This window comes from Bos mutus, chromosome 21 (genome assembly GCF_027580195.1).
Source record: "Bos mutus isolate GX-2022 chromosome 21, NWIPB_WYAK_1.1, whole genome shotgun sequence".
NCBI lineage: Eukaryota > Metazoa > Chordata > Mammalia > Artiodactyla > Bovidae > Bos > Bos mutus.
The window spans coordinates 53,723,358-53,746,895 of NC_091637.1; the positions used below are offsets into that span (position 1 = coordinate 53,723,358).

The 23,538-nt window shown below is 39.0% G+C and overlaps 1 pseudogene; it reads left to right on the plus strand.

Annotated features, from left to right (window-relative positions):
• The first annotated feature begins 1,292 nt into the window (after positions 1-1,292).
• Positions 1,293-1,784, plus strand: LOC138984371 (ribosomal protein eL22-like; annotated as a pseudogene).
• The last annotated feature ends 21,754 nt before the right edge of the window (positions 1,785-23,538 follow it).

Genomic DNA, 23,538 nt, shown 5'->3' on the forward strand with positions numbered 1-23,538 from the left:
CAGCTTTCTTCACAATCCAACTCTCACATCCATACATGACCACTGGAAAAACCATAGCCTTGACTAGATGGACCTTTGTTGACAAAGTAATGTCTCTGCTTTTCAATATGCTGTCTAGGTTGGTCATAACTTTCCTTCCAAGGAGTAAGCGTCTTTTAATTTCATGGCTGCAGTCACCATCTGCAGTGATTTTGGAGCCCAGAAAAATAGTCACCCACTGTTTCCACTGTTTCCCCATCTATCTGCCATGAAGTGATGGGACTGGATGCCATGATCTTAGTTTTCTAAATGTGGAGTTTTAAGCCAACTTTTTCACTCTCCTCTTTTACTTTGATCAAGAGGCTCTTTAGTTCTTCTTCACTTCCTTCCTTCCTTCCTTAGAACAAAAGAATACGTGTACCTACTCTTTTGTCCACTGATCAAATATGGTACAGATGCAAGATCCAGTTTTATATTATAGCACCCAGTGAAGAGAGTTGCTTCAGTGTGATAATTAGTCTGTATTTCAGTTTAACACCCTTCTTACATCTCTATCTGGCATTGGAAGCCAGTGTCTTTTTCTCATATAATTACCAAATGTAATCCTCCAAAAATAGTACAAGATGCATTATAAATGACCAGCACAGTAAGTATTTATACTGTAGAGGCAAGGAGACCTTTGATGTTCATCATTAAAACAAAAACAGACTGGTTTTGAAGGGTTTTTTTAATATAAGATTTTTAAATATTTTAATATAAAATTATATAATATATAATTTAATCATAAGCTCTCAGGAAGATGTAAAATGAGTACATAGAGTCCCTTGTACCCCTAAACTAATTTCCCCCAACAGTGACAACTTATACAACTGTAGTATAATATCAAAACCAGGAAACTGACATTGGTAAAATGTGTTCACTAGACTACTGACTATAGACTATGGAATTTATTCCACTTTTTATAATATTTTACATTCACGTGTTTATATGTATGTATGTGTTTTGCTTCCCTGGTGGCTCAGACAGTAAAGCATCTGCCTGCAATGCAGGAGACCTGGGTTTGATTCCTGGGTCGAGGAGATCCCCTGGAGAAGGAAATGGCAATCCACTGCAGTACTCTTGCCTGGAAAATCCGATGGATGGAGGAGCCTGATAGGCTACAGTCCATGGGGTCGCAAAGAGTCGGACACAACTGAGCGACTTCACTTTATGTGTTTTGTAGTTCTATGAAATTTTATCCCAAACATATAGATTTCTAAAACCACCAAATCAAGATACAAATCTGCTCTCTGATCACGTGGCAAGCCTTCAAGATGCCACCGAAGAAAGACAAGAAGCCCAAGAAGTCAACCTGGAAGTTTAATTTGAATCTTACTCATCCAGTAGAAGGTGGAATTTTTGATTCTTGAAATTTTGAACAGTTTCTGTGGGAGAAGGTTAAAGTGAATGGAAGGACTGGAAATCTTGGGAATATCGTTCACATTGAACGTGTCAAGAATAAAATCATAGTTGTTTCTGAGAAACAGTTCTCTACAAGGTATTTAAAGTACCTTACCAAGAAATACCTTAAAAAGAACAATCTTCGTGATTGGCTTCCTATGGTTGCATCTGACAAGGAGACTTATGAGCTTCATTACTTCCAGATTAGTCAAGATGAAGATGAATCTGAGTCTGAGGACCAGATGACGCCATCCTTTATAGGGCTTTGCTTGCTAATAAAACAAATTAAGCATACAAAAGAAAGAAACTTCTTGAAATGGACCTTTAGCTTATCAGTGAATAAAAAACATTACTCTGTATGTTAAACATCCATCTCTTTTATTTAAGTGTATGCTGTTTATATGGTGCTGGCTTTCCTTTAATACTTTTTTATATTTTTATTGGAGTGTAGTTGATTTACAAAGTTGTGTTAGTTTCAGGTGTACAGCAAAGTGAATGAGTTTATACATGTATCCACTTGTCCTTTAGTCATATAGACCATCACAGAGTACTGAGTGGAGTTCCCTGTGCTATACAGCAGCTTTTTAGTTTATGTTTTATGTATGCTAAGTCACTTCAGTTGTGTCCGACTCTTTGCAAACCCATGGATTGTAGCCTGCCAAGCTCCTCTGTCCATGGGATTCTCCAGGCAAGAATACTGGAGTGGCTTGCCATTTCCTAATCTATCTGTTTTATGTATAGTAGTGTGTATACACCAGTATCAATCTCCCAATGTATCCCTCTCCCCTGTATTCCCTGGTAATCGTAAGTTTTCTATATCTGACTTCTGTTTTGTAAAGAAGCATTTGTCCCCCTCCCCTTTAAATACTTTGTATAAGCAATATTCAAATAGCTAGTGGAATTTCTTTCAGGATTTCTGTAATGTACTGATTTTACAGATGTCCTCAAGTTAAAAGTATATAGCAAAAAAAAAGCACAATTTTAGGTGTAACTATATAATAAAATATTTAGATTCAAAAAAAAAAAAAGATACAAATGTGTTCTACCACTGCCAAAGAACTCCTTCATGCTACCCGTTTATGTTCACATCACACATGTACCCCATCCCTACTATGTCCCTGTTCCCTGCCAACCACTAGGTCTGTTTTATTGTTTAACAAAGGTTATACAAATACAATCATACAGCATATAACCTGTTAAGATCTTTTTCATTAAAAATAATACTCATGAAATCCACCCAGGTTGTTGTAAGTATCAGTAGTTGGTTCCTTCTGCTGCTGAGTAGCATACCATTGTATCTATGTTCCACAGTTGGTTCTATTCAAGCACTGAAGGACAATTGGGTGGTTTCTAGTTTTTGCTGTTACAAAGGAAACTGCTGTGAACACTCATCCACATGTTTTTGTGTGAACATAGGTTTTCATTTCCTTGGGCAAAATGCCCTAAAGAGCATTTTCTGGATCATACAATAAAGGCACACTTACTTTACAAGAAAATTATCATATTGTTTTCCAGAGTGGGTGCACCATTTTACATTTCCAATAGCAATATATGAGAGATCCAGTTTCTCCATGTCATTGGTAGCATTTGGTACTAACGCTATTTTTCATTTAGCTATTATAATGGTGTATAAAGATATCTCATTGTGGTCAAATTAGATTTCTGTACATTCAGTTCAGTCGCTCAGTCGTGTCTGAATCTTTGCGACCCCATGAACCACAGCACGCCAGGCCTCCCTGTCCATCACCAACTCCCGGAGTTCACCCAAACCCATGTCCATCAAGTCAGTGATGCCATCCAGCCATCTCATCCTCTGTTGTCCCCTTCTCCTCCTGCCCCCAATCCCTTCCAGCATCAGGGTCTTTTCCAATGAGTCAGCTCTTCGCATCCGGTGGCCAAAGTATTGGAGTTTCAGCTTCAGCATCAGTCCTTCCTATGAATATTCAGGACTGGTTTCCTTTAGGATGGACTGGTTGGATCTCCTTGATGTCCAAGGGACTGTCAAGAGTCTTCTCCAACACCACACTACAAAAGCATCAATTCTTCGGCGCTCAGCTTTCTTTATAGTCCAACTCTCACATCCATACATTACCACTGGAAAAACCATAGCCTTGACTAGATGGACCTTTGTTGGCAAAGTAATGTCTCTGCTTTTTAATATGCTGTCTAGGTTGGTCATAACTTTCCTTCCAAGGAGTAAGTGTCTTTTAATTTCATGGCTGTAGTCACCATCTGCAGTGATTTACATTATGCCCCCATTAATAAATTATAGCCTTCTACATATTTCCCAGAATTCACCAGTATAGATGCACTTCATATCCATAAGGCTTTAGTTTTCTCTCTCCTACCCAATATTTTCTCCCTTACAGACACATAATTTTACCCAAACATTATCTATAAAACTTTTTAATTTTGTCCTTATCTTTAATCACATGTCCAATATACTTTAAGACTGGTCTGAAGAGTGGATTTGGTTTGCATTTAGGAATGAGGAAGCAAAGTTAAGTGCTTTAAGGCTTCATAAAGCATTCACGATATGGGTCTGATTTTGTAAATGCAGTATTTACAGGCTTAAAGGTAGGAAAGAGCATGCTTGTAGGGGCAGTTTCCTTCAGTCAGGCCAGTAGCTGTAGATTCTATGGCCTATCAAAAACATGAGGGTCATCATGTTTTGGAAGATAGTTTGGGACTGGGGAATGGAACTGATTTATTCGTCAGGATAAAGGATTAATGAGGATGTGAGATCTAACTGTGGTAAAATCAAAGCAGAGACAAAGATTTGATTCTCATGGCTCCTGAGTAGCCCAGGAAATCAATCACCTGCTGTGATATCAGAGGGGACTTTTTATTACAGCAGCTCCACAGTGGTCACTTGAGCTCAAACCGTATGTCTTAAACGAAAAGGCTTCAGTACAGCCTACCCATTCGTTTATACTGTCTTCATAATGCATCACCATGAATCAGTGAGGCTACAGAACAAGTTCTAACGGCAAAAATAATTTAAAATACAGAAGAGCTGACATCTATTTGCATATCATATGTGAAATAATATGATATAATATAAAACTGCTGATTAAAAAAAAAACAACCTGCTTTGCTGCTCAAAACTCCAGACAAATCCATACAATAAAAATATTCTCTATAAATCTGTGCTGGATTTCCTCAAAGTTTGATTGTTCAGAAAAGTGAAATAGGGAATGTGAGTTCATCAATAGCTTTAAATCAGAGAAATAATTAACCTTATTACAGTGAAATCCACCACGTGTGTGCTAAGTTGCTTCAGTCATGTCCTACTCTGTGCAACCCTATGGACTGTAGCCCATCAGGTTCTTCTGTCCATGGGATTCTCTAGGCAAGAATACTACAGTGGGTTGCCATGTCCTCCTGCAGGGGATCTTCCCAACCCAGGGATCAAACCCACATCTCTTAGGTTTCCTACATTGGCAGGCAGGTGTATAACTTGGCAGGCAGGTATATAACTACCACTTGTGTGTTAGTTGCTCAGTCATGTCCGACTCTGCAACCCCATGGATTATAGCCTGCCAGGCTCCTCTGTTCATGGGATTCTCCAGGTAAGAACACTGGAGTGGATTTCCATTCCCTTCTCCAGAGGATCTTCCTGACCAAGGGATCGAACCCTGGTCTCCTGCATTGCAGGCAGATTCTTTACCCTTTGAGCTACAGGGAAGTCCTTTACCACTAGTGCCACCTGGAAATCCACCACAGCAGAACAAAAAAGATAAAAATACTTTGTCATGAAAATAAAGTAATAATGGTATGCTGCTACTGCTAAGTCACTTCAGTCGTGTCCAACTCTATGCGACCCCATAGACGGCAGCCCACCAGGCTCCTCTGTCCTTGGGATTCTCCAGGCAAGAATACTGGAGTGGGTAGCCATTTCCTTCTCCAATGCATGCGGGCAAGCTAAGTCACTTCAGTTGTGTCTGACTCTGTGCAACTCCATGGACAGCAGCCCACCAGGCTCCTCTGTCCACAGGATTCTCTAAGGCAAGAATACTGGAGTGGGTTGCCATTTCCTTCTCCAATAATGGTATATACAATTTCAAATTGGAAACAACTAAAAAGATTTATAGATTTAAAAAAAAATAATCATCACATGTCTACCCAGAAGAAAAATCTTCAGTCAGTAAGCTAATATCAGCTTTTCTAAGAATGGGGCTTAAAATTTGGCAATATAGATTCTAATGTACAGTTTGCTATATAACACACAACAATATCTCATTTGAAACTTGATACTCAAAATCAGTTCAAACAGAATTGGAATAATTTTCTTATTTTTAAAATTATGTGTGTGTGCATATGTGTGTATATAGTCATTACTGATCGCATAACCAATCTTAAGTCTCACTTGACACATCACATCTGGTAATTAAGAATTTGATGAAGTCATATCACCCTGTATCAGCACATCATAAGCAAGCAAGGGAAAATTTCAGAAGAACTTTAGGAACATAACAGTTAGAGAAAGAGAAATGTGGGGCAGGGAGGGTGGAAAATGTGGGGGGAAAATGTGTCTTCAAGGAAGATATGTTCTTTCCTCCAAAATTATAAAATATACCCATCCTAAGATGATAGACTCCAAAAGTGTCATATATGATGCCATCATAACAGCGACCAATGTCAGTCACCTAGCTGTTGTTAGAATATACCAGACCCACGCATATAGTAGTCTTAAAGAGATAGAGTTAAAAATTAAAGCTCCATCAGCCTAAGTTACATTTTAATACAAATTCTAAATAGGCACTTTTGGTATATATTCTAAGACATTTGGTTTTAATTACAAAAGGTGACTTAAGAACTAATATTTTTCCCTAAAAGAAAAACTAACATACACGTTTTCATTCTGGATTTTGTAGCTAAAAGAAAATTTTCTTTGATGGCTTGGTTGAATTCTACTAGTAATGTGTCTATGGCAGCATAACACCATTTTCATCATTTTTCTTCAAGTAGCTGAGTTGACTAGAAGTTTGAGGATAAGAAGGAGATCTGTACAGACATTCAAGACTCAGATATTTCACATTGCTCATTGACAGTGAATTTGAGAGATACACAATATCTAGGAACCTGCCTTATGTACTTTGAATCGTATCTCCTGACAACTCTGAGAACAGAGTACTTGGGATATGTATTTAAGTTTGTTTGAGGTTTTTGTGGACTGTGCAGAGGGATTCAATGTGATCATGGGCTCAGACATATTCTTATGAGAATTTATGCTTCTTGTTTCTGTGTTTTTTGCTAATCTGAAGTGATGAGTTTCTATATTGACTTAAAAGTTTTTTCACATAATTATCCTAAACCATAAATGACACTTTAACCTTTAAAATCAAAATGTTGATAGATATTGAAAACTTGTATTTAAAGATAGTGACCGAGCTTCCCTGGGGGTAAAGAATCTGCCTGCCAAGGCAGGAGACACAGGTTCAATCTTTGATTCAGGAGGATCCCATATGCCATGAAGCAACTAAACCCATGTTCCACAACTATTGATCCCGTGCTCTAGAGCCCAGGAAACACAACTACTGATCCCACATGCAGCAGCTACAGAAGCCTGAGTGGCCTAGAGCCTGTGGTCCGCAACAAGAGAAGCCACCCCCACAATGAGAAGCCTGCACATCACAACCAAAGAGTAGCCCACACTCTGCAGCTAAAGAAAAGCTTGTTTAGCAACAAAGACCCACACAGCCAGATAGACAAGTAAAATTATAAAGATAGTGGACATGGTAACATAAAACAGTCTACAATTGATGTAATTTTTCACTCCACTCAGGTAAGATGTTAAAAGAACCATAAAACTTTTATGATGATGACTTTATTGGAAAAGAAAAATGGCATTACAGTGATATTTAAAGCATTATCATAGAAGACGACTTTATTAAGATACATATACCCCTTTAGACATTGTTCTTTCAGCTGTTCTAGGCTGTTTCTCAGTCAAACTAATAAGTCTGAACTGTTTTCTAATTCCTGGGTAAAGATGAAGGTATTGGAAACTTATCATGAATACTAAAGAAGAAACACATGCGCTGGGGAAAATGCACCTGTGCATTGCTATTCTCGGCCTGGCTCTCTAACTGCCACCATTAATATTTTTTGTGTTTCTCACAGCTGTCAGAACGCGCGGGCTTCTGCTTTATTCTCAGAGCCTAAACACATCTTTTCAAGCTACATGGTTTGCATGCTGATATTCAACCAAGGCATATTATTCACTCTAATTTTGATCTTATCAGAGACAGGACAAGGATTTTAAATGCTATAACCATTCATACTAATTAGAAGAACTATTTAACAGCCAGCCTTAGCTTGCTCAAAGATCAAGGCATAAATAAGAAATAGACTTCACAATTAAAATGGTAGTAATAGCATAGAAAATTTTTAGATGTTCACATTTATTTATTTTGTGTTTTAAATCAACTGGGTACTATCTTCAAATAATCAGGAATTTGAGGATACACCATTTAGACAAGGTATGATCATAGGGGTTTCAAGCTAGTGGTACCTTGCAGATCATTTAGCACAACTCCCTAATTTCATGAATGAGGAAGCTTAGAAAAGATAAACATCTACCCAAAGTCACACTGTGAGTTAATGGCAGAATTAGGACTTAAAACCATGCTCTTCTGTCTCCTGGCCACACAATATAAGTTAAAATCAAGCAGCAGAAAAATGTAAGCCACTTTCAAGACTAAAGCACTTAAAAGATATTTTTAAATTGACTAATTCTGCATAGAATCTCTATGCAAGTCACAATGATTGAATCTTCTTCCTTACAAGCTTTTTTATCAGAAGTGATCACATCAACTCAGCCAGATCTTATAGTAAGAATTTTCAATGTGCTACTCTCAAATATCATGCTATCCTGGTGTGGCCTTTTGCCACTTAATTTAGAATGCTGATAATCTCAATACTTACAGAGGGATGGCTTTCCACACTTTACTCACTCAAACAAATATGTGGAATGTTAATTAGCTCATGCCTGCATGCTTAGTTTCTCAGTTGTGTCTGACTGTGACTCTTTGGACTGTGGCCCACCAGGCTCCTCTATCCATGGAATTTTTCAGCAAGAATACTAGAGTGGGTTGCCATTTCCTCCTCCAGGGCATCTTCCAGATCCAGAAATCGAACCCACATCTCCTGTGTCTCCTGCACTGCAGGCATATTGTTTACCTACTGAGCCATCAGGGAAGCCTGTTAATTAGCTTACCATTACTTAAATTATTTGACCCACTAGGAGTCTACTTAAGCAGAAACATCACTTTGCAACCAAAGGTCAATATGGTCAAAGCTATGGTTCTTCCAGTAGTCATGCACCAATGTGAGAGTTGGACCATAAAGAGGACTAAGCCCTGAAGAAATTGATGCTTTCAAATTGTGGTGCTGGATAAGACTCTTGAGAGTCCCTTGGACAGCAAAGAGATCAAACCAGTCAACCCTAAAGGAAATTAACCCTAAATATTCACTAGAAGGACTGATGCTGAAGCTCCAATACTTTGGCCACCTGATGCAAAGAGCCAACTCATTGGAAAAGACCCTGATGCTGGGAAAGATTGAGGGCAGGAAGGAAGGGGGTGACAGAGGATGAGATAGTTGGATGGCATCATCGACTCAATGGACATGAGTTTGACCAAACTCCAGAAGATAGTGAAGGACAGGAAAGCCTGGTGTGCTGCAGTCCATGGGGTCGCAAAGAGTCAGACATGACTGAGCGACTGAACAACAGGAGGCTTACAGTCTGCCCATAAGACATCTAGGTAAAGCACACAATTGGATCTCTAAACACATAGACTTCTGCGATCTTGAAACACAAATTAGACAAGGATTGGGACTTCCCTGGTGGTCCTTTGGCTAAGACTCTGCCCTCCCAATGCAGGTGGCCTAGGTTCCATCCCTGGTCAAGAAACTAGATCCCACATGCCACAACTAAAACCCTGCATGCCACATCAAAGACTGAAGAAGACTGAGAAAGATTGAAGATCCCGTGTATCACAAATAAGACCAGGCACAGCCAAATAAATAAATTAGTTAATAAAAAACATTAGATAAGGATCAAACCTGAAAGACATGCTGAGCTTTCTTGCTGCTTCAATTGTGTAGAAGGGTCTACATGTAAAAGAGAAAGAAACATGAGGTAAAGGAGTCCTAAAGAATGTTCAAATTAGTGTTTTTATAAGGAGAACATGTTAAATCAATTGTTTATTAAGACAGACTGATAAGAATTTGTGAATTTTCTACAAGATATGAGAACAAATGTATATATTAACTGGAACTTATGAAAACAGCTATGAAAACAAATAGGGTAAGCCTTTTGAATTCAAGAAATTATTAATTTCTCTTACCTGTGGTAACTGGAAATTCAGAAGGGCCAGTAGAACATTGCCAGACTGGTAGGTAGTAGAAGTGAAAAAAGGATTCCCACCATCAGTTAATCAGCAAATAACACCCTGAAACTCAAGTTGGTAAAGAATCCACCTACAATGCAGGAGACTCCCGTTCAATTCCTAGGTTGGGAAGATCTGCTGGAGAAGGGATAGGCTATCTACTACAGTATTCTTGGGCTTCCCTTGAGGCTCAGCTGGTAAAGAATCCGACTGCAATGTGGGAGACCTGGGTTTGATCCCTGGGTTGGGAAGATCCCCTGAAGAAGGGAAAGGCTACCCGCTCCACTATTCTGGCCTGGAGAATTCCATGGACTGTATGTATAGTCCATGGGGTCGCAAAGAGTCAGACACAACTGAGTGACTTTCATTTCCCTTCACAACACAATTCCTGAGGATATGTCATTAATTCATTAGATTGAACTACTTAGAGTTCCATACAAAATGTACAATGTAGTAGGGAAAAAGAAAACTTGAGAAAAAAGGAAGGACCTCAAGAAGTAAAATACATACAGGGCCATGATACACTTAAAAGATGTGAGAATCAATAAATTTTCTGTTTGCTTTTTGGTCTTGTCCCACTGGGGCATAAAAGGAAGTAGAATTTTTTGCTTCAGATTTGAAGGAAATGGGGCAACAGAAGCAGTATAATTTTCCTGTCCTGAGGCTAAATTATATTCTCAGATATCAAGTTTCTGAGAACCAGAATAAAGACATCTATTAAGCTTTTATATTACACATTCACTCATATGTGAATACATATTATCACTGGTTTTTTTATAGTCAATACACAAGGAAAATCAAGTCTCCTCTTTGTTTCAACTAGGGAAAGAGGGCAATGAGTAGATATCTTCAATTGGAAGAGAATCATGGCCTATAATTTCAAAGTGCTCTTGTCCATTCATCTCTCCCTTCTTAATCTTCAAATTAATCTTTTATGTCAAATGACTTAATCACTGTATTATGTAAGTGTCAAGGATTATACCATGAACAGAAAGACAGATAGTAAAAGACTTCTACCCCTAGTCCCATCATATGCTTGGGGAACAGTCAGAAGGTATACATAAGCCTGTTTGCAAGATAGAGCAACAGAGAATAACACACCCTTTGAATGAAATAGTCCTTTAAGTATATGGCATTTCCTCCAAGTGATCTAGAAATCAATTATTTTCGATCCAAATGTATCATATTAACCACTAAAATGAGGACAAAAGACAATGAAAATGAGTTGGAGAAACTTTAGATTATGTAAATGAAGTTTGACAAAAACATTTTTCCCCACATAATGGAGAGAGCTTGTTGAATTATGCAGTGCTATGCAAGTATTCGCAGGCACATACCAGTGGTTCTGCTCTATAGCACCCACATCCTCATGATAATGAGGTGTGTTCTGTTATGACTGTCACCATTGTTTTGACGGTCTTTAACCTACTTGGCAATTTGTGAATCCTTTTGTCAGAATCTGCACCCATAAAGTGGTCACAGCATGGCCTTTGTTGATAAACTGTTCTCACTTCACTGACAGATACATTCTGATGTCTCAAATATAGTGACAGTGATCCCACAGTGACAGCTAACACTGGAAAAATTCAACAATCCAATTTTAACTACAAGATACAGAAGAAGGCCCAGAAGACCCAGGCAAATTGAATTCATGGGTCTCAAGGTATAAATGCAAACTCCTTCCAGCAATGTTGGAGAATACCTAGTTATATACATTCTTCCCAACATTAGGTATCATGCTATTTTAAAATCTTTGTCAATTGGATTAATTAAAATAATATCTTGTTATAATTTATCTTTTTTCTTATTTAATACTTTCATATCTTAATTTGTCATTTCTGTTTTTCACTTGTTTAGTCTCTTTGCCTGGTTTTCTATTGAGGACATTGTCTTTCATTTCTTGAATTGGAAGAGCATTGTATGTACAGAATATCAATTCTAAACTTGAGAATTTATTAAGGAATAAATGAGTAATATCTCTTTGATCTAAAATACCTGCAACAGGATGAAGAAAACATTATTAATTAAAATTCCAGAGGAGTTGGTAGGGGAGTAATGTATTTCTCTGCAGTCTGTACTTGAAGAAAGGGTTGCTTTGAAACTTGAATTTTTGGAAGTTTGAGGTATAGTATAGGCATGAGAAAAACAGTGGAATGTTGTGGGTATGTGATGTGATTGGAAGCAATCTAAATGTCCAGCGATATAAGATTGATTAAGTAATTTTGCAGTAGGCAGCTTCGAAAACAGCCCCCAGTGATACCCGGGCCATTGTATCCTCCTCACCCCTTTTTATGCTGGCTGGACCTAGTGACTTGCTTCTAACTAATAAAATATGGCAAAAGTGATGGGATGTTACCTCTGAGACTGAGGTATAAAAAGATTCTGGCTTCTGTCTTGATCAGCCCTCTTGTTCTCTCACTTCCTCTGATAGAGGCCAGCTGCTATGAGCTGCTCTGTGGAGAAGCCCACATGGCAAGGAACTAAGCGTAGCCTCCAGCCAACAAATAAGGAACTGAGATCTCAGACCAATGGCCTACCAGGAGCACATTCCCACCAACAAGCATACGTATGAGTTTGTAAATTCTGCCCCATTTGAGGCTTGTGATTTCTGTGATTCATTTAAAGCAGATGTTGGTTGCTTTAAACAACTAGTTTTGGGGTAACTGGATAATGCCACCGGAGAAGGCAACGGCACCCCACTCCAGTACTCTTGCCTGGAAAATCCCATGGACGGAGGAGTCTGGAAGGCTGCAGTCCATGGGGTCGCTAAGAGTCGGACACGACTGAGTGACTTCACTTTCACTTTTCACTTTCATGCATTGGAGAAGGAAATGGCAACCCACTCCAGTGTTCTTGCCTAGAGAATCCCAGGGACGGGGGAGCCTGGTGGGCTGCCGTCTATGGGGTCGCACAGAATCAGACATGACTGAAGTGACTTAGCAGCAGCAGGATAATGCCGCAGACATTAAAAATTATAATGTGGATGGATGTGTGGCACTGGGAGGGTGATGTGGATATGGGTGTATGTACGTGTAGTGCATGTATGCATGTACTGATGCAACATATGCAAAGCCAAGACCCTAAGGACCTCATAAAAGCTCACACCTTCTCTATCCCTTACAGCACTTTTCACTTTCCATCTCTTCTGAATTACCAATTTTCATGCATTGTGCAACCCTCTGAACCTCGGCAAGTTTCACTGAGTAGACATTAATTTGCTGCAGCTGCTGTTTTGACTCTGCCCTCACATATCCTTTCCCCTTATGTTTGACTCTTGCAATTCTCTTTACTTTCTCACTCTGCCTTTTCCTTAGGTCAGTCTTAAAAGAGTTTTGTTGTTGTTTGTTGTTTAGTCACTGCGTTGTGTCTGACTCTTTTGCAACCCCATGGACTGTAGCCTGCCAGCCTCCTCTGTCCATGGGATTTCCCAGGCAAGAATACTCAAGTGGGTTGCCGTTTCCTCCTCCAGGGGGTCTTCCTGACCCAGGGATCGAATCTCCATCTCCTGCATTGGCAGGTGGATTCTTTACCACTGAGCCACCCAGGAAGCCCTCATTAGAGTTAAGGGGCACTAGAAACACTAGGACTCTATCCATCAGCCCCTTAACACACCTATAACACAATTACTGAGATCCTTAAAGGAAGCTTTTAAGTCTTCCCATAAGCTAATGCCTTCTAAATAATCTGTGCCCCTTCCCAAAGTCAACTATGGTAACATGATTTTAATATTAATATTATTTCATTCTGGTCTTTAAACAATAAAAATGGCATAAGTGATAATTCTCAGTTCAGTTCAGTTACTTGGTCGTGTCCGATTCTTTGTGACCCCATGGACTGCAGCAAGCCAGGCTTTCCTGTCCATCACCAATTCCCGGAGTTTACTCAAACTCATATCCACTGAGTCAGTGATGCCATCGAACCATCTCATCCTGTCATCCCCTTCTCCTCCTGCCTTCAATCTTTCCCAGCATCAGGGTCTTTTCCAATGAGTCAATTTTTCACATCTGGTGGCCAAAGTATTGGAGCTTCATTCAGCTTCAGCATCAGTCCTTCCAATGAATATTCAGGACTGATCTCCTTTACGATGGACTGGTTGGATCTCCTTGCAGGTCAAGGGACTCTCAAGAGTCTTCTCCAACACCACACTTCAAAAGCATTAATTCTTCAGCACTCAGCTTTCTTTATGGTCCAACTCTCACATCCATACATAACTACTGAAAAAACCATAGCTTTGACTATATGGACCTTTGTCAGCAAAGTAAAGTCCCTGCTTTTTATTTTTATTTTTTTCTAGGTAAATTTTTTTTTAGTTTTTTGGTTTTTTTTTTAATTTATTTTAATTGGAGGCTAATTACTTTACAATATTGTATTGGTTTTGCCATACATCAACAAGAATCCGCCACAGGTGTACACGTGCTCCCCATCCTGAACCCCTCTCCCACCTCCCTCCCCATACCATCCCTCTGGGTCATCCCAGTGCACCAGCCCCAAGCACCCTGTATCCTGCATCGAACTTGGACTGGTGATTCGTTTCTTATATGATATTATAGATGTTTCAATGCCATTGTCCCAATCATCCCCCGCTCTCCCTCTCCCACAGAGTCCAAAAGACTGTTCTATACATCTGTGTCTCTTTTGCTGTCTCTTATACAGGGTTATCGTTACCATCTTTCTAAATTCCATATATATGTTAGTATACTGTATTGGTGTTTTTCTTTCTGGCTTACTTCACTCTGTATAATAGGCTCCAGTTTCATCCACCTCATTAGAACTGATTCAAATGTATTCTTTTTAATGGCTGAGTAATACTCCATTGTGTATATGTACCACCGCTTTCTTATCCATTCATCTGCTGATGGACATCTAGGTTGCTTCCATGTCCTGGCTATTATAAACTGTGCTGCAATGAACACTGGGGTACACGTGTCTCTTTCCCTTCTGGTTTCCTCAGTGTGTATGCCCAGTAGTGGGATTGCTGGGTCATAAGGCAGTTCTATTTCCAGTTCTTTAAGGAATCACCACACTGTTCTCCATAGTGGCTGTACTAGTTTGCAATTCCACCAACAGTGTAAGATGGTTCCCTTTTCTCCACACCCTCTCCAGCATTTATTACTTGTAGACTTTTGGATCGCAGCCATTCTGACTGGCGTGAAATGGTACCTCACTGTGGTTTTGATTTGCATTTCTCTGATAATGAGTGACGTTGAGCATCTTTTCATGTGTTTGTTAGCCATCTGTATGTCTTCTTTGGAGAAATGTCTATTTAGTTCTTTGGCCCATTTTTTGATTGGGTCATTTATTTTTCTGGAATTGAGCTGTAGGAACCTCTTGTATATTTTTGAGATTAGTTGTTTGTCAGTTGCTTCATTTGCTATTATTTTCTCCCATTCTGAAGGCTGTCTTTTCACCTTGCTTATAGTTTCCTTTGTTGTGCAGAAGCTTTTAATTTTAATTAGGTCCCATTTGTTTATTTTTGCTTTTATTTCCAATATTCTAGGAGGTGGGTCATAGAGGATCCTGCTGTAATTTATGTCAGAGAGTGTTTTGCCTATGTTCTCCTCTAGCATCTGCTTTTTAATATGCTGTCTAGGTTTGTCATAACTTTTCTTACAAGGAGCAAGTGTCTTAATTTCATGGCTGCAGTCACCATCTCAATGGACATAAGTCTGAGCAGACTCTGGGAGTCGGTGAAGGACAGGGAAGCCTGGCATAGTGCTTCATTCGATGGGGTTGTAAAGAATCAGACACAACTGAGTGACTGAACAGCAACAGTAATCATATAAGGAAGTTATCATTATGCTCACCTTACATATGAAGAAATTGAGGCTAAAAGAAATTTGATAATAGACCTGGGATCAGAAGGCCTAGATTAGATGTTGGCTTTTCACCATCTCCTAGTGACCTTAAACAAATCAGTTAACCTCTCTCAGTATGAACTGATGTTCTAAATGAAGACAATATATTTTCCTCTCTGATCTTTTATTAACTGTTATCTATGTGGGAATGACTACAGAATCTGTCTCTCTTAAATTTTACCTCTAGATTTGTATTTCCAAATGCCTACTAGATAGATGTTCTTGAAAATAAATGTCCCAAATTGAATTCATTATCTTACTTTAAAATATCTCTCTGCTTCCTAAATTCTTGACTTCACTAAGTGACAGCTGTATCATCTTCCAAGCTAGAAACACAGAGTTACACTCAACTCCAGGGATTCGGGACTCCCACAGCCAAATACACACTCTTCCATAAACAGATACCTAATCCTAAAAGACGGAGAAGGCAATGGCACCCCACTCCAGTACTCTTGGCTGGAAAATCCCATGGATGGAGGAGCCTGGTAGGCTGCAGCCCATGGGGTCGCTAAGAGTCGGACACGACTGAGCGACTTCGCTTTCACTTTTCACTTTCATGCATTGGAGAAGGAAATGGCAACCCACTCCAGTGTTCTTGCCTGGAGAATCCCAGGGATGGGGAAGCCTGGTGGCTGCCGTCTATGGGGTCACACAGAGTCAGACACGACTGAAGTGACTTAGCATAGCATAGCATAGCAATCCTAAAAGAAACATTTCCCAGAGCAATCTTCTTGATTGTCTTCATGGTCACTCTGTTCATGCTCTTATGTCCCCTAGGCTGCAAATGAGCGACTCTCTCACCAATAATCACTATCTGCCCCAGGCTGTCCTCTTAATAGTCATAACTGCCATATATATTAAAACTGACTCTGATCATGTCACTGTACTGCTTAAAAACTCTGTTAACTCTCACGACTACCAGTGCAATCCAAAGTTCTTAGCTAGGCATTCTAGACCCTTCTCAGTCAGCCTCAACTTCTTGCCAAGTGCCACCTCTAATTGCCCCTCCCCACTGAGCATCAATTCAGGAAACTCTCCCTCTGCATCATCTGTTCCCTCTCTGAAATTCCATCCTCTAGTTTGCACCTGGTCAAATGCCTTCAAGATCCAAGCCAAATGTTATATTTTTCCCTGACTTCCTCTGGCATCATCTCCTCATCCTCCCGACATCCAAGGTACTTTTGTCCATGTCTCTAACATAGTCCCTAATTGCAAAGGGAGTTAATGTCCGATACATCTCTTTCATCAAACAAGAAGCTTCCTAAATGTAAAGACCATGTGTGAGTCACACTATATATCCTGAGTCTTACTTTATCATAACACTTGCAATACATTTCTTAAGCCACAAAATTAGAGAAAATAACGTAACTCTTTGTCCATCATTTAAAATCAAGAAAAACAAAGAAAACTAAAATTCAATATGCTATGTTAATTCAAACTCAGCAAGGTTCCCATTCATTTAAAATTAAGGAAAAATAAGATCCAAAAAACTCATCCCTGAGGATTAAAACACATTATTGTATAATTATAGACTACATTTTAAAAATTGAAGTGTGTTGCTTCTTTAGAGACTTGATTTCTTTCATTCCATTTACTATTTTTATAGCATGTATGATAAGCCTCCTAAAGTCATTTCCTAAGTAACTTCTAGAATAAAAGAAATTTAAATTAAATCAAGTTTTTCCTAGGAATATTAAATTATCATCGCCTATGATTACCCAATGTATATTCTTGGTCACTATGATTTTTAGTTAAAAAATTAAATTTTATGATTAAAAATTAAAAATTGCTCTGTAATAAAGTAATCCTAAATTAATTAATAGCAACTTACAGATATATAAGCTCGTTATTTGCAATATTCTTCATTGTTTTAGCTATCAGAGATGAGTTCAAATAATATAAACAGTTTGACATAAACTCATTTTTTTTTTTTAATAATTTAACGAGATCTTCCCAACCCATGGATCGAACCTGGGTCTCCCACATTGTGGGCAGACGCTTTACCATCTGAGCCACCAGGGAAGCTCTCAGACAGTTTGAAATATATAATTGCTTTATTATTATATCTTATAAAATATCAAATTTTAATTATTAAACAATGCACCTTAAATTGTAACATAGTCTAAATAATTATTATACAATCTGTCACTAAATTTTGTGATCTTTATGCTCCATGTTGACCCATCCAGAGTTATTATGAACTGTAATTTGAACCTCTGCTGATACTTAAAACTTTTTCTGAGCAATATCTTTTAACAGACAGAATAATGTAGATGTTAAACCCATTGTTCTTCTGAAGAATTTAACAAATCTTTTTATCTCTAAATTACATTTATCAACTATACTACATTGTAAAGAGCATTTCAAATTCTAAGTAGTTGTATAGCAGTCTTTTTTTTTTTTTTTTTGCTTTACAATATTGTATTGGTTTTGCCATACACTGACATGAATCCACCACGAGTGTACATGTGTTCCCCATCCTGAACCCCCCTTGCACCTCCCTCCCCATCCCATCCCTCTGGGTCATCCCAGTGCACCAGCCCCGAGCATCCTGTATCATGCCATTGAACCTGGACTGGCAATTCATTTCACATGTGATAATTTACATGTTTCAATGCCATTCTCCCAAATCATCCCACCCTCGCCCTCTCCCACAGAGTCCAAAAGACTGTTCTATACATCAGTGTCTCTTTTGCTGTCTCGCATACAGGGTTATGGTTACCATCTTTCTAAATTCCATATCTATGTGTTATTATACTGTATTGGTGTTTTTCTTTCTGGCTTACTTCATTCTGTATAATAGGCTCCAGCCCCACAGCATGTGGGATGTTAGTTCCCTGACCAGGGTTTGAACCCACATCCCCTGAATTGCAAGGCAGACTCTTAACCACCGGGCCACCAGGGAAGTCCTACAAATAGACATTTTATCTACCTTTCAGGTATATTTTACTTTGTCAGAGACTGCTGGTTATCTACTCAGTATCCATTCTCCCCCTCTTCGTCATTAATGGGATTCCAATTCTGTTGGCAGCATCCATGTGCTCAAAAAACAGAAAAGAAAAAACAGCACCTATATTTCCTACCTCCTTTGAAGATTGGGATGGTCATGAGACATAGAACAGGCCAATGCCATGGAAATGGAATTTGTTGTTGTCTTCTGGAAAAGCTCCAAAATAGGAAATTTAACTCAGTTGACACAGTCATTTTTGAACTTTGCTCTTGTCCCTTCTTCCTTCTTTAGGTCTTGAAAAAAGGGCCCAAAGAATTGCAGACATTTTAGCCCTGACACCTGCAGCCACCAAGGCAACACCAGCAACCAGACTTCTCATTACGTAAGAAAAAAAAAAAAAAACAAGCCTCTGTCTTATTTATGCCACTGTTATTTGAATTTTCTGTTTCATGCAGCCCAACCAAATCCCCGAGAAATCTGTACGAATACAATAGTGCCAGTTACTAGAATCACACTGCGTACCTATCTGCACAAAAAACGGCACTGCTTCCACCCATGGGTTTTATTAAATTTTAAATTTCAGCACTTTAATAAAAGTCATTAGACAGATCCAATTTTGTCTATAAATGAAAAGTTTTTGAGAGAGTAGGTCCCAAAAAAAGAGTACAGTATGTAAAGACGCAAAACAATGAAAGAAAGGAAGGTCAGCAGCCTCAGAGATAGATTCCTCCACAATAGAGCACTGGAAATGGATTAGGCAGAGTCCAACAGAGCTGCTTCAGAAAATAATGACTATGTTAAAAAAAAAAAAAAAAAAGAAAGGAAAAGACTATGAACACCAGAGCCTTTGAAATGTGTAGAGTGTTACAAAAATAATGATTTGTTCTGTTTTTCTGTTCTTTACATTGTGACTTCATTATTTTGTTTGAAATTCTCAGAACATCAGACATATTCATAAACACCAAGTCATATATAACAGATTTTGAATTCATTGTATCTTTCACTGAATATTTTAAATGACTAGTCTATGTCGGACACTAACTATTCTAGGTCCTGAAGACAGGGCTGAAAAGGAGACAAAGTTTTTGTTACTAAGGAGGTCATAGTCTGAAGCAGAGGAGGGGAGACAGATGTACACAAGTTAGACAGTGGTAAGTGCTAAAGAGGAGGAAAAAAAGGGAAGAGTTGAGAGATGTCAGGACTAGGTATTATTTGCTGTAAGACAGTGAGGAAACCTCCCTGAGATGATTTCAAGTAAGTAAATGTTAGTCACTGAGTTGTGTCCAACTCTTCGTGACCCCATGGACTATAGCCCACCAGGCTCTTCTCTCATGGAATTCTTCAGACAAGAATACTGGAGTGGGTAGCCATTCCCTTCTCCAGGAGATCTTCCTGACCCAGGGACTGAACTCAGGTCTCCTGCACTGCAGGTAGATTCTTTATTGTTGGAGCCACCAGGGAAGCCCAGATGACTTTAATAAAGATCTAAAAGGAGTAAGCAAACAGCGTATGTCAATATCTAGGGAAAGAACATTCCAGGTCAGTGGAGGAGGGGAAATGAGCAGAAGTTGAGAAGTTGGAGTGCTTACTTCACGTGTATCTCAGAGTATAGTTGGAGGCCAGCAGGCTAGAGGGGAATAAAGCACTAATCTGAGAACAATGTGATTGTGTAGCATCTCAGACAGCACATCTATTTGTCAACATTCATCCATAACATAAAAAGCTTACATTAGAGCATCACTGCTGCTGCTGTGGCTGCTAAGTTGCTTCAGTCATGGCCACTCTGTGTGACCCCATAGACAGCAACCCACCAGGCTCCCCCATCCCTGGGACTCTCCAGGCAAGAAAACTGGAGTGGGTTGCCATTTCCTCCTCCAATGCATGAAAGTGAAAAGTGAAAGCGAAGTCGCTCAGTCGTGTCCGATTCTTAGCGACCCCACGGACTGCAGCCTACCAGGCTCCTCCGTCCATGGGATTTTCTGGGCAAGAGGACTGTTTGCAGTGATATTGGAGGAGGGATGGTTCTTAAAAGGAAAACAATAACAACAATAGCACTCTTGATATATCATAAGAAAATTTGCTTTTAAATAACTGGTCACAAAAGAACAATATTTTCATATTGTCATCAATTTTTAAAAGGGAGTAGACTCAAATATTTCTTGCACTTTTTTCTTGCACTTTTTAAATCTCAGGGTTTCAAAACTATATTGGACATATTAAGTACTAGTTTCAACCTTTAGAAGATTTTTATCCTATAATACAAGTAATTTTCTGAGAGAGTATTGCTTGTGTGAAGAAAATTAAGCGCCTGTCTCAATTTAGGAGTATGTCTGAAAGAGTATCCCTTAGAAGGGTTATATTCTTAGGAGTCAGAAATAGTAGATTGAGGTTTGTAATGTGTATCAAAATGGAAATTTTATTTTGATAGATTTTATATCATTCCAATTGCCCCACTGAAATGTAGATATAAGAATACTAAAATCTGCTACATTAAGATTTTCAGCTCGTTGCTCTAAAATGAATGTATCTTGACTGCCTGTGTGCTTGGGGTGAGTCATTTATCCTCTTATTCTCCCACAGAGAATTCGATTGCATTCAAACTATCCAGCTGGAGAACTCAGCTACCTTTGGAAAAATTGATATCAAATAAGGATCTGTGAAGAGCTCTCCTACCCTGCTCAGGAGTTTGAATGTGGCCTGAGGTGGCCATCATCACCTCTTCACAGCTAAGGGAGCCAGAACAGGCATCCTGCCATTTCCTTCAGGTACTTCTTGTGTTTGTGAATTTACCACTCTAGAAGATGAGAGAATAGATTTTAGCATGCTTGTGTTTATTTTCAAAACCTTCTATATTACTTTGACTCATCTTTTCCCTCAATATTCATATCAATTAACACATATTCAATTAGATTTTAGGACTTTAATTAGTATTAAAACCATTTAAACCAATCTAATTTATAGGTCCACTGGTTTGTAGATTTCTAAATAAATCAATGATGACAATCATCTTCTTCATCTTTGTCTTTAATAACAATCATGGTATAATCTTGTATAGTACTTATAATAGCTGATACTACTTCAAATGCTCTAAAACCATCAATTCTTTGATCCTTTAACCTACTCTAAGTAAGCACCATTATCACCTAACAGACAAGGATACTAAGCAACTTGGAGCTAAGTATCTTGTCCCACATCACACAGCTGGTAAGTAGCAGAATCAGGATTCAGACCTGACAGTGTGGACTCCAGACCCTGGGCTTTAACCATGATGTCATGCTGTTTCACCTATGTTCTTGGTGCTATATTTTATTCAAGTGAATTACATCTACACAATGTGAATCTGTTATTCTATGGATACATAATTGTGCATAAAGTAAGGCACTGCCGGATGAGAGGTAGCCAAGAGAGTGACCCAAAGATAAGAAACATAAGCATACCTCCGTGGAAACATACCTAGTGCTACCAACTTATAAACAATAGTTAACTAAGCTGAGTGTATAAAAAGAAATTCCATCTGAGTTTAGAAAAAAAAAAAAAAAAACTCCTAAATCAAGATTATTAGCAAATGGTCAAAATGAGAGCAGGTATCATTGAAAAATGAGGAATAGGATTTAGGAAAGAGAAGGCATAGAAGGGAAGGTTAGCTTTAGTCAAGAGCATGAAGAAGGAAAACAAAGAATTGTTAACAGAACAACAAATACACCAACTATTGGAGAAGTAGATTCACCAACACCAATAAATTCAAAGATTTATTCATTTATATATATCATGTTCTTTTAATATCTACAGGGTGGGTATTTAAATAAATCCTATTGCTATTACTTTTGCTTATGGATTTTTTTCACCCAATTCTAATTTTCAAACATCAGAGAAACTGCTAGCTCTCCTACAAACTTGGAGCCCTTGGCTTTCAGACCATTCAATTACAGAATCAGAAAAGTGGCGTCAGCTCTGTCATCTAATCCAGCCTTAAAATTTACTTGCTCTGGGTAGTGACTTGAATTCTCTAAATCCCCGTTTCCTTCTCTGTACTACGGAAAACAGTACCTCTCTCGTGTGGTACACTGGGAGAATTAAAATGAGCTCACGTCCATAATTCACTGGATATCAGTACTATGTTTTGGCCACCCATGCCCATGTTCCCCTTCCCTGGGCTTCCCTGGTGGCTCATGGGTAAAGAATATACCTGCAGTTCAGGAGGTGTGGGTTTGATCCCTGGTTGAGGAACATTCTCTGGAGAAGACAAAGGCAACCACTCCAATATTATTGCCTGGAAAATCTCATGGACAGAAGAGCATGGCAGGTTATAGTCTGTGAAGTGGCAAAGAGTCAGACACAACTTAGCAACTAAACAACAACAACCCATTCCCTTGTTCCCCTTCCCTACACACACACATACACACACACACTAGAATTTAAGGGGAGTCTTAAGATCATCTAATACACCTATCTTGATTCAGAAAGGAAAAACACAAAGGCTAGTAACATGAAAATGTTTATCAGTTCAGTTCAGTAGCTCAGTCATGTCCGATTATTTGCAACCCCATGGACTGCAGCATGCCAGGCTTCCCTGTCCATCACCAACTCTCGGAGCTTGCTCAAACTCATGTCCATCAAATTGGTGATGCCATCCAACCATCTCATCCTCTGTCATCCCCTTCTTCTCCCACCTTCAATCTTGCCCAGCATCAGGGTCTTTTCAAATGAGTCAGTTCTTCGCATCTGGTGGCCAAAGTATTGGAGTTTCAACTTCAGCATCAGTCCTTCCAATGAATATTTAGAACTGATCTCCTTTAGGATTGACTGTTGGATCTCTGTGCAGTCTAAGGGACTCTCAAGAGTTTCTCCAATACCACATTTCAAAAGCATCATTTCTTCCGCACTCAGCTTTCTTTACAGTCCAACTCTCACATCCATT